Below are 8,548 nucleotides of genomic sequence, written 5' to 3'. Positions count from 1 at the left end.
AAGGATCGCCATCAAATAACTGAATGTCACGTCTTGGTAACAAAAACAGAGACTGCTGCTCAGCTAATAAAGTTGTAATTTCATTTTGTTTCTTCAAAACTGTGACTAAATGATCATGACCCTCACCACCTTGCACTGTATGTGTGAGAGTTTTGATTGTGCTTGAGACTGCGAAATCATCTGAGTAGTTGAAACTTCACCTGGAAATACTTGATGTAACTTCGTCTCTGACTTTTCCAACGAAACGACCTTGGGCTGAAAAGTATTTTTAACCTTGGGCCTTACATCCAATACCTGCGCTTGATGATCACTTGCATCAACACCCTGATATGGTTGATCTGGTAACAGGTTTGAACGTCGGAGCATTAGGATTTAAAATGCCTAAACTCCCCTGTTCTCGCTCTAAATACGAATTCATTCCATCTGATTTAACATTAACAGCACTTGAGACTCGGGACATTTCAGAAGCTTTTAAAACATTCACCTTTGCTGCTGAGGCTGCTATTTCAGTTTCTAAGTCAAGCAGCTCCTTCCTTTGCTTAAGCTGTATTTCTTGTTCTTCCAAAGCATGCTTTTCTTTCAACAACCTCTGTCGAACAAGAAGGGCAGCCATGTCAGCTTCTGCCATTATGCGTGCTGACAAGGCTGATGAAACCATGGAGCTACTGAGTGATTATTTACTTTTCCTACAACTTTTGTTTCCAACATTAGAGATGCTATCACTTGGTTTAATATCATCTATCGCAGTGTGACGTTCTGTTTGAAGCCTTTCAATCTGATTCTCCAGAGCCTTAGCAGTCGGTTTCGGCTGTATTTTCTTTCCATCCACATCACCACATTGTATTAATTGGTGTGTCTCCATTTTTCTTCAAAACATTACAAAATCCAAACGTTGAACTGCACCTATGCCACACAGCTTCATTCCAACACATCAACTTGATGACATTCACTTCATAAACCCTGGACACACACAATTAACAGGAGCAATATCCCCCACTATCTGCCTATTAAACCTAACTAACTCAACCTAGTCTTCCGTACATACTAGCGGTGGGTATTTATGTACCTCCATACCGTCAGATGTGAGGAAGACAAACTGTCTTAAACACAAACTGCGGCGGTACTCCCAAGGCAATGGCTTCAGCCGCCTGATGCACAATAACTAGAAAGCAAATCAGTACAACGCCTTGTGCAGCTGTACTGGTAAAACCTAACAGGGGAATAAAACTCCTGAACAAAAGGTGCTTGTGTAGCCAAAGGCTTAATCTAAAAGCGGGTGGACAAAGGCAACAGCAAACTATAAAACTCTCATCAATAAACTCATCTATATATGAATAATCCAATAAAACCTACAAACCTTTCTGTTGACAATTTGTTGCGGCTCCTCCAACCTATGGCCGCGGCAGACTATACATGAGGACACAGATGACGCGCAGCAATAAACACATAAAATACACTTTGTACCATTTGCTCCTTTATTTCCACATGTAACTGTCCAATATATAAATCAGCACATGGGATTAACTATTAAACAAATGCACAGATTGCACAAACAAATAACTGCAACTCACCAATAACTGCACCAATTACAATGCCAACTTACAATTTGGCCTATGGTATCAATTAGTGCACAAATATACAAAACCTAGTGATGGGACGTTCTGTATCGAGGCTTCGGAGCGTGTGTCGAGTAATGGAGGGGGCGTTTCCGCGAAGCGTGTATCGAGGCTTGCTTCATTTATGGGAGGAGCTGAAAATGATGACATCCGAAGCCTCGCTGCCCGGCTGTACCACGTGACTGGTTCATGAAGCGGTTCGAACTTTGCCGCGAGCCATGACAGCGATATAAACCCCTCAGACCCCATTCAAAATGTGGGTGTTTGATGGAGAGTTGCGGTTAGTGAGAGTTGGAGACAGTTTGGAGAGAGTTGGAGACAGTTTGGAGAGAGTTTGAGACAGTTTGGAGACAGTTTGGAGAGAGTTTGAGACAGTTTGGAGAGAGTTTGAGACAGTTTGGAGAGAGTTTGGAGACAGTTTGGAGAGAGTTGGAGACAGTTTGGAGACAGTTTGGAGACAGTTTGGAGAGAGTTGGAGACAGTTTGGAGACAGTTTGGAGAGAGTTGGAGACAGTTTGGAGACAGTTTGGAGAGAGTTGGAGACAGTTTGGAGAGAGTTGGAGACAGTTTGGAGACAGTTTGGAGAGAGTTGGAGACAGTTTGGAGAGAGTTAGAGACAGTTTGGATAGAGTTTGGAGGTTTAGGAGAGTGAGTAGAGAAAGTCAGGAGAGAATGGAGCCAGCTAAGAAGAGGAGGATGTCCTCCCCTGTGTGGGAACATTTTGATCTTATATCTCCCAACAAGGTATGTAAATTTCCACAGAAGATGTATTTTCATAATACTGATGGTGCAATAAAACCTATGTTAAGCTGTCTGTACTTTTGTACAAGGTGAAGTGTTTGCTATGTGCCAGGGAGCTGGGATATAACAACAACACCTCATCCATGCTTAGGCACTACAGAGCTTTGCATGAGAATAAGGGGAACACCGATTGTGGAGCAAGACCAGGTGAGCCATCAAATGCAATGATAATATAGCATGCTGTAATGTTACTAAATGATATAACAATATCATACAATGCAATAAGTGACGTGAGTGATATTTATATTTGTGCTTTGTTCTCCTGAGGAAAGACAATAAAAACAATCTCAAATAGATGAAGACCTGGTTAGCATGGTGATTGAGGACTCCCAGCCATTTAGCATTGTGGAGGACAAAGGATTCAAAAGATTTGTTAAATCATTAAATCCTAGTTATGTTCTCCCCACTAAAAAGGACGTAAAAGCAGTGAACATTTAGTTTCTACAGAGTTAAATGTGAACAGGCAGGACTGAGGCTCAAAGCCTCAGTGTGTAGCTACACTACACACTGCTTCACAGCCACGTCGTACTTGTGAACAAAATGTTTTACTTTCCTTTAGGCCCTGAAAGTCATGGTGGAGGCCAGGTACCAGGAGATAAAGGAGAAAGCTAAGGCCAGCATTGAGAAGGCAGCAGCTGTGAGTCTGACATCAGATATGTGGACCTCCATCAACACAGAGGCCTATCTTGCAGTCACCTGCCATTTTGTTGATGAGTCCAGCACATTAAACGGCACATTTATAGTTTCAACATTATGCACTCCACACTGTATATAAATGCCACTTGTTTTGCACATATTCAACTCTGTATATTTTTATATATTTTATTTATTTATTTTTTTTTACTATTTAATTTGTAAAAATGTGTATACACACACACACACACACACACACACACACACACACACACACACACACACACACACACACACACGTAGGAAAATATTTAGTATACACATCCAGAAATGCATACACTATTATATATTGTACATATATTTATTAGTTTCAGATTAGCCATTCTTGTATTTTGCTCGTTTGTGTTTTGCACATCTCTGTTGCTTGTGGGGCTCGCACACAAGAATTTCACTCGCATGTGCTGTGCCAGTGTGCCTGCACATGTGATGTGACAATAAAAGTGATTTGATTTGATTTGATAAACACCGTTGTTTTAGGAGTGCAATATTTTCCTAATGCACACACTGCAGAAAACATTGCACAGGTGAAAGGCTCACTCATGGCAGAATGGGCAATTACTGACAAAGTCACATGCCTAGTAACAGATGGGGCTGCCAATATGGGGGCTTGTGCAAGGGAGCTAAGACTTAAACATGCCAAATGCATAGCTCACACCCTGAACTTAGTGGTGAAGAAGGCCCTTGACCAGACCCCTGAGCTCTCTGACATCCGAGCCAAGTCCAGGAGGATCGTGGGATATTTCAGGAGCAGTACCTCTGCAAAGGTAAGTTCTTAAGTGGCTTAATTACAGTTTCTTTAATTCTACTTATGTGTATAGTTCTGCTCCCTTGACAATCTAATGTATGCTTTTTCAAATTGTATTTTGTAAGGAGAGGCTTTCAGTCGTGCAGGAACAACTAAGGAAGCCTCAACACAAACTACTACAGGAGGTGGAAACCCGCTGGAACAGCACTTACAATATGCTGCAAAGACTTTTCGAGCAAAGGGAGCCAGTGGGTGCTGCTTTGGCAAGTCTCACAACAAACATCCCACCTCTGTCATCTGAGGATTTTGGTATAATTTCAGAGTGTCTGGTTGTCCTAGCACCATTTAACGATGCAACCACTGAGCTCTCTCAGGAAAAAAGGGTGCCTGGGTCAAAGGTCATACCTTTGCTCACTATGCTGGATCATTGCCTCAATGAACAAATGGAAAAACCACCATCCATTGGATCTTCTCTGGCTCAGAAGCTGAGGATTCTATTGAGAGAGAAGCTAGATAAAATACAGACCATGAGCATTATGTTCCTTGTGACACTGCTGGACCCAAGGTTCAGAAAACTCGGGTTTCTCAGCCCTGCAAGAGCTAGCGAAGCAGAAAAAAGACTGAAAGCAGAATGTGCTTCCGTAATGAGGGCCTCCACCACCTCTTCCTCCGCACCACCACCACAGCCATCAACGTCACAATCTGTTGAGGCTGTTTCCCACGGTACCATTGTTATTGCATTTTAGTTGCATTTATATAAAGTGAATATTGGGTTTTCCACTGTATCTATTATTGTATGATCTACTGTACAATATAAAGCGCCTTGAGGCGACTGTTGTTATTATTTGGCGCTATAGAAATAACATTGAATTGGAAATTGAATTGGTAGTATCTCATAAGACTCTCCTTTTTGTTTAGGTAACAACCTGTGGCGTCGCCTGGATGAGAGTGTCAGGCAGACACAGACACAAAATGTGACAGCAGACGCAAATATTGAGGTCCAACGGTACCTGATGGAGCCAAATATTGGAAGGCTGGAGGACCCCCTTAAATACTGGGAGAGACAGCAATATGTCTACCCTCACTTATATAAGTTATCACTGACATACCTGTGTACCCCTGCCTCATCTGTGCCCTGTGAGCGAGTGTTTTCAAAGGCAGGGGAAATATTGTCCAAAAAAAGAAATCGCCTACGACCTGCCACAGTGGAGAAACTGTTGTTTTTAAATAAAAACCAATGATGTGTCCCCTAAACACTAATCACTGTCCTTGCCTCAATGTTACAAAAGCACAACCACTGTCCACACCTCACCTCACAGTAAATGATCATTTCCATCTTAGGCATTTCCAAATGATCATTTTCCATACTGCCATGACTACAATATACATGTTTTACACACTCCTTTTGTTGTTGACATTTACAGGCTGTGTGCAAAATGCCACACTCTTCAAATTCATGCCAGCTATTATTTTTACGTCCAGTAGGTGTCCTACTAGAGCAAATGAAGCTTCATGAAGCTTCGCGTTGGGGTGAACCAATTGGATGAAAAGCTTCAGTGCTTCATGGGGCTTCATCTGCCCATCACTAGCCAGAGGCTTTAATTACAGGACTTACCCTCACAGTGCAAACGCGCGCTGTGAGGAGCGGAAGCCTTAGCAGCTTCTAAACGTTAGAGTGAGATCTGGTTTCTGGGTTTTCAAAATAAAATACAATAAAAAAAAAGATAAAATTCACACTTAAAATGATAATTAAGAACAGGTAAGTGCATGTTTTTCATATGTATTTTTAACTCCGTTACACATGTTCAATGGGCAGATCCGAAGGGAAGGGAATGAGGAAACACATTGACAGAGAGGAGGTGCTGTGTTTAAGAGCAGGAAGAAAAGGGAGGGTTATCAGGCTGTGCTTCACTCCAGGAAGAGGAGCGGTTTGAGAGCGACACTGTGTGTTTAACCCTTTTATTTACCACTCACCTCAACTTTTAACCCTTTCTTTTATATAAATAAATTTCACTTTAGAAACGTCAGAGTTCTCACTGAAGTTAGCAAACAGTCTTTCAGTTTTAGTGAATGCAGGAGGATAATGATCCTAAACATTCAGTCTGGAAAATAACCTGACTCTCAAAATCAGCAAAACTAGAGAGATGATAGTGGACTACCGGAAACGACCAGTCAGAGAACACCAGCCCATCCACATAAAGAGTGTCAAGGTCGAAAGGGTCAACAGCTACAAAGTCCTTGGAGTCAACATCACTGAGGATCTCTCCTGGACCCTGACCATAATATTGTTTTTTATGGTTTTACATTCACCGGGCCCCAATATGCCCGTATATCAAAGAGAAATTAAAAATGCATGCTGTGGAAGAGTTCAGGTCTTAGGAGGTTAAAAGTATATGATATAACACAGATTATTAATTAGATTATAAAATTATTAAATATTATATTATTACATTACTGCCCACACCGTTTTAGCAGATGAACTGAAATGTGTGAGTACATGGGTACATGTACTCACACAGTACATCTGTTTTGAAATTTACATCTGGTTCTTCTCTGGTGTTCATGCAGACAGCTCTGCAGTAAATAGCCATCTGTACTAACACACTCTCTCTGTGTACTCAGTATTTGAATATGAACATTTCCCCCCCTGACTCAAAGACACAGTTATAAAAGGACTTGTTTATATTTTGCTATCTAAAAAGGAAACACTGTGGACTGTCCAACAAGCAGAAACAGGAAGTTACATTCTAACATCTAAATATGACTTCCTTGTTTGTTTGGTGATGCGAGCACAGGGGAGGGCTATGACAGCAGAGGTGCCCCTGAATAGGTCACCATTCTGTGACAGTGATACACTCACAGGCTGGCAAGTTTTTAAAACCAAAATTTGAAAAAATATCAGTAGCCTCTGTTGGTCATTAATGTCAGACCGTGTTTGGTTTTCTCAGGTAAACATTAACAAAATACAGACACATGGTTTTCTCAGAGCTCTGTTTTAGTAACTGTGGCTGAAGTAATCTTTAAAAACTCTCAAAGACTTTTTGTGTGTCCTGATGCAGCAGTCACACCTGTTCACGCCCGTCCTCCACCATCATCATCACCAGGTCGTCAGCCAACATTGAGGTTGTAGAGCTCAGGCCTCGTCTCCTTGTTTGTGCCAGATAATCAGCTGCAGTACCTAAAACAGTTCAGTCACAACCGTCTGCCCACTCTCACCCAGCGACTTTCTCCTGCTTGGTCATAGATTCAGAGTGCATCCTCCGACACTTGTCTGTGTTTGACTTTGTTGTGGAAAAATTAATGGAGCACTGAAACTACACTGGTTTGTTTGTAGAAACCTGCAAAGGGATGAGTCCAGCACAAATATTGATTACATCTCCTTCATGATCACGGTGTGGAGACAATCTTTGTTCATCTGTCAGGAGGTTAGCTCCACAACTCCCATAACTACAAACCTTACTGAACCTTTAAGTCCACCAGCCTGGCTGTTTAAACACGTCTGTGTTCCTCGTGGGTGACTCAGACTTCCACTCTACACTCACTGGTTGGACAAGGGAGACTTGCTCTGCATCAGAAAATCCACAAGGACAATGTCTGACCATCAGGTCTGAAGGTCAAAGCACTCAGAAAGCAGGAAACACAGCAGCAAGTCCACCTCCGAATGGCTCAGAAAAACCAGTGGCCAAGTCAAAGTGTGGAATTTATTTTATTGGAAAATTTATTTCCAATAAAATGATGAGTTGAAGGTGGTGTGACTGTCATTTTGGGGGGGAGGACCCCTTTCTGCAAGCTGCACTACATGAGGGACATCTCCATTAGGAGGCAAGATAAAGATCACTATTTTACATGTTTATAGTGAAATAAATGTATATTAAAAAATACTTGTATGTGCATGAATATGTTAAGAAGCATATTTGATTGTTTGTTCTACTTTTTAAATTTATTTATACAGTAAAACTGTTAATTTTCATTCGTTGCCTCAGGGGCAACACTGCGCAGTTAGCCCAATTTTTTTCAGGCAATATAATGCAGAAATATAACTGGCCATTTTTGACTCCTTTTGATTTTACATTTGTGTTTCACCTTCAAATTGTGCCATTTTATTTTTTTCCTGCCTTGCTTGGTATCATTTTTTTCAGCTCAACCTCACTGTCTGAATTTAGCTGTTTTTCATTGACATACTGTTTTAATATTACTGATCTGAAATCACTCAAATAACTTCCTAGTAATCCTAGTATTTTTTTTACTGTCAAACAACAGACATGTTGAGGAAATTATTTTTATAACTTGAAATGCAAATATAAATTGTACACTTGAAAACATTTTGAAAACATTTGTAAGCATATTCAACTATTTATGTAAAAATGCAGCTAATACACCTGCCGATTTTTAAATTTTGTACAACCATTTAAAAATATTAATAAAACTAACATAAGAGAACAGTCAGCTGTCACAATAAGATGTCCCACAAATGATGTGTCCCAGTAAAAAAAAATTGTTAGTCCACCACAAGACAGAGGAGAACAGCACAGGGATAAACCTGTAGGCCTGACAACAGGAGGTGTATCACTCCGCTGGTTTTCTACTTAGTGACAGTGTTTGCATTGCAAATGTGCCTTTATGACATTCATCAGTGCCCTCACTGACACACAAAACAAAATGACTACACAACACACTAACTATGCAATCTATG

This window comes from Maylandia zebra, unplaced genomic scaffold (assembly GCF_041146795.1).
Source record: "Maylandia zebra isolate NMK-2024a unplaced genomic scaffold, Mzebra_GT3a scaffold01, whole genome shotgun sequence".
In the NCBI taxonomy this organism is placed as follows: Eukaryota; Metazoa; Chordata; class Actinopteri; order Cichliformes; family Cichlidae; genus Maylandia; species Maylandia zebra.
This window is presented reverse-complemented; position numbering follows the sequence as displayed.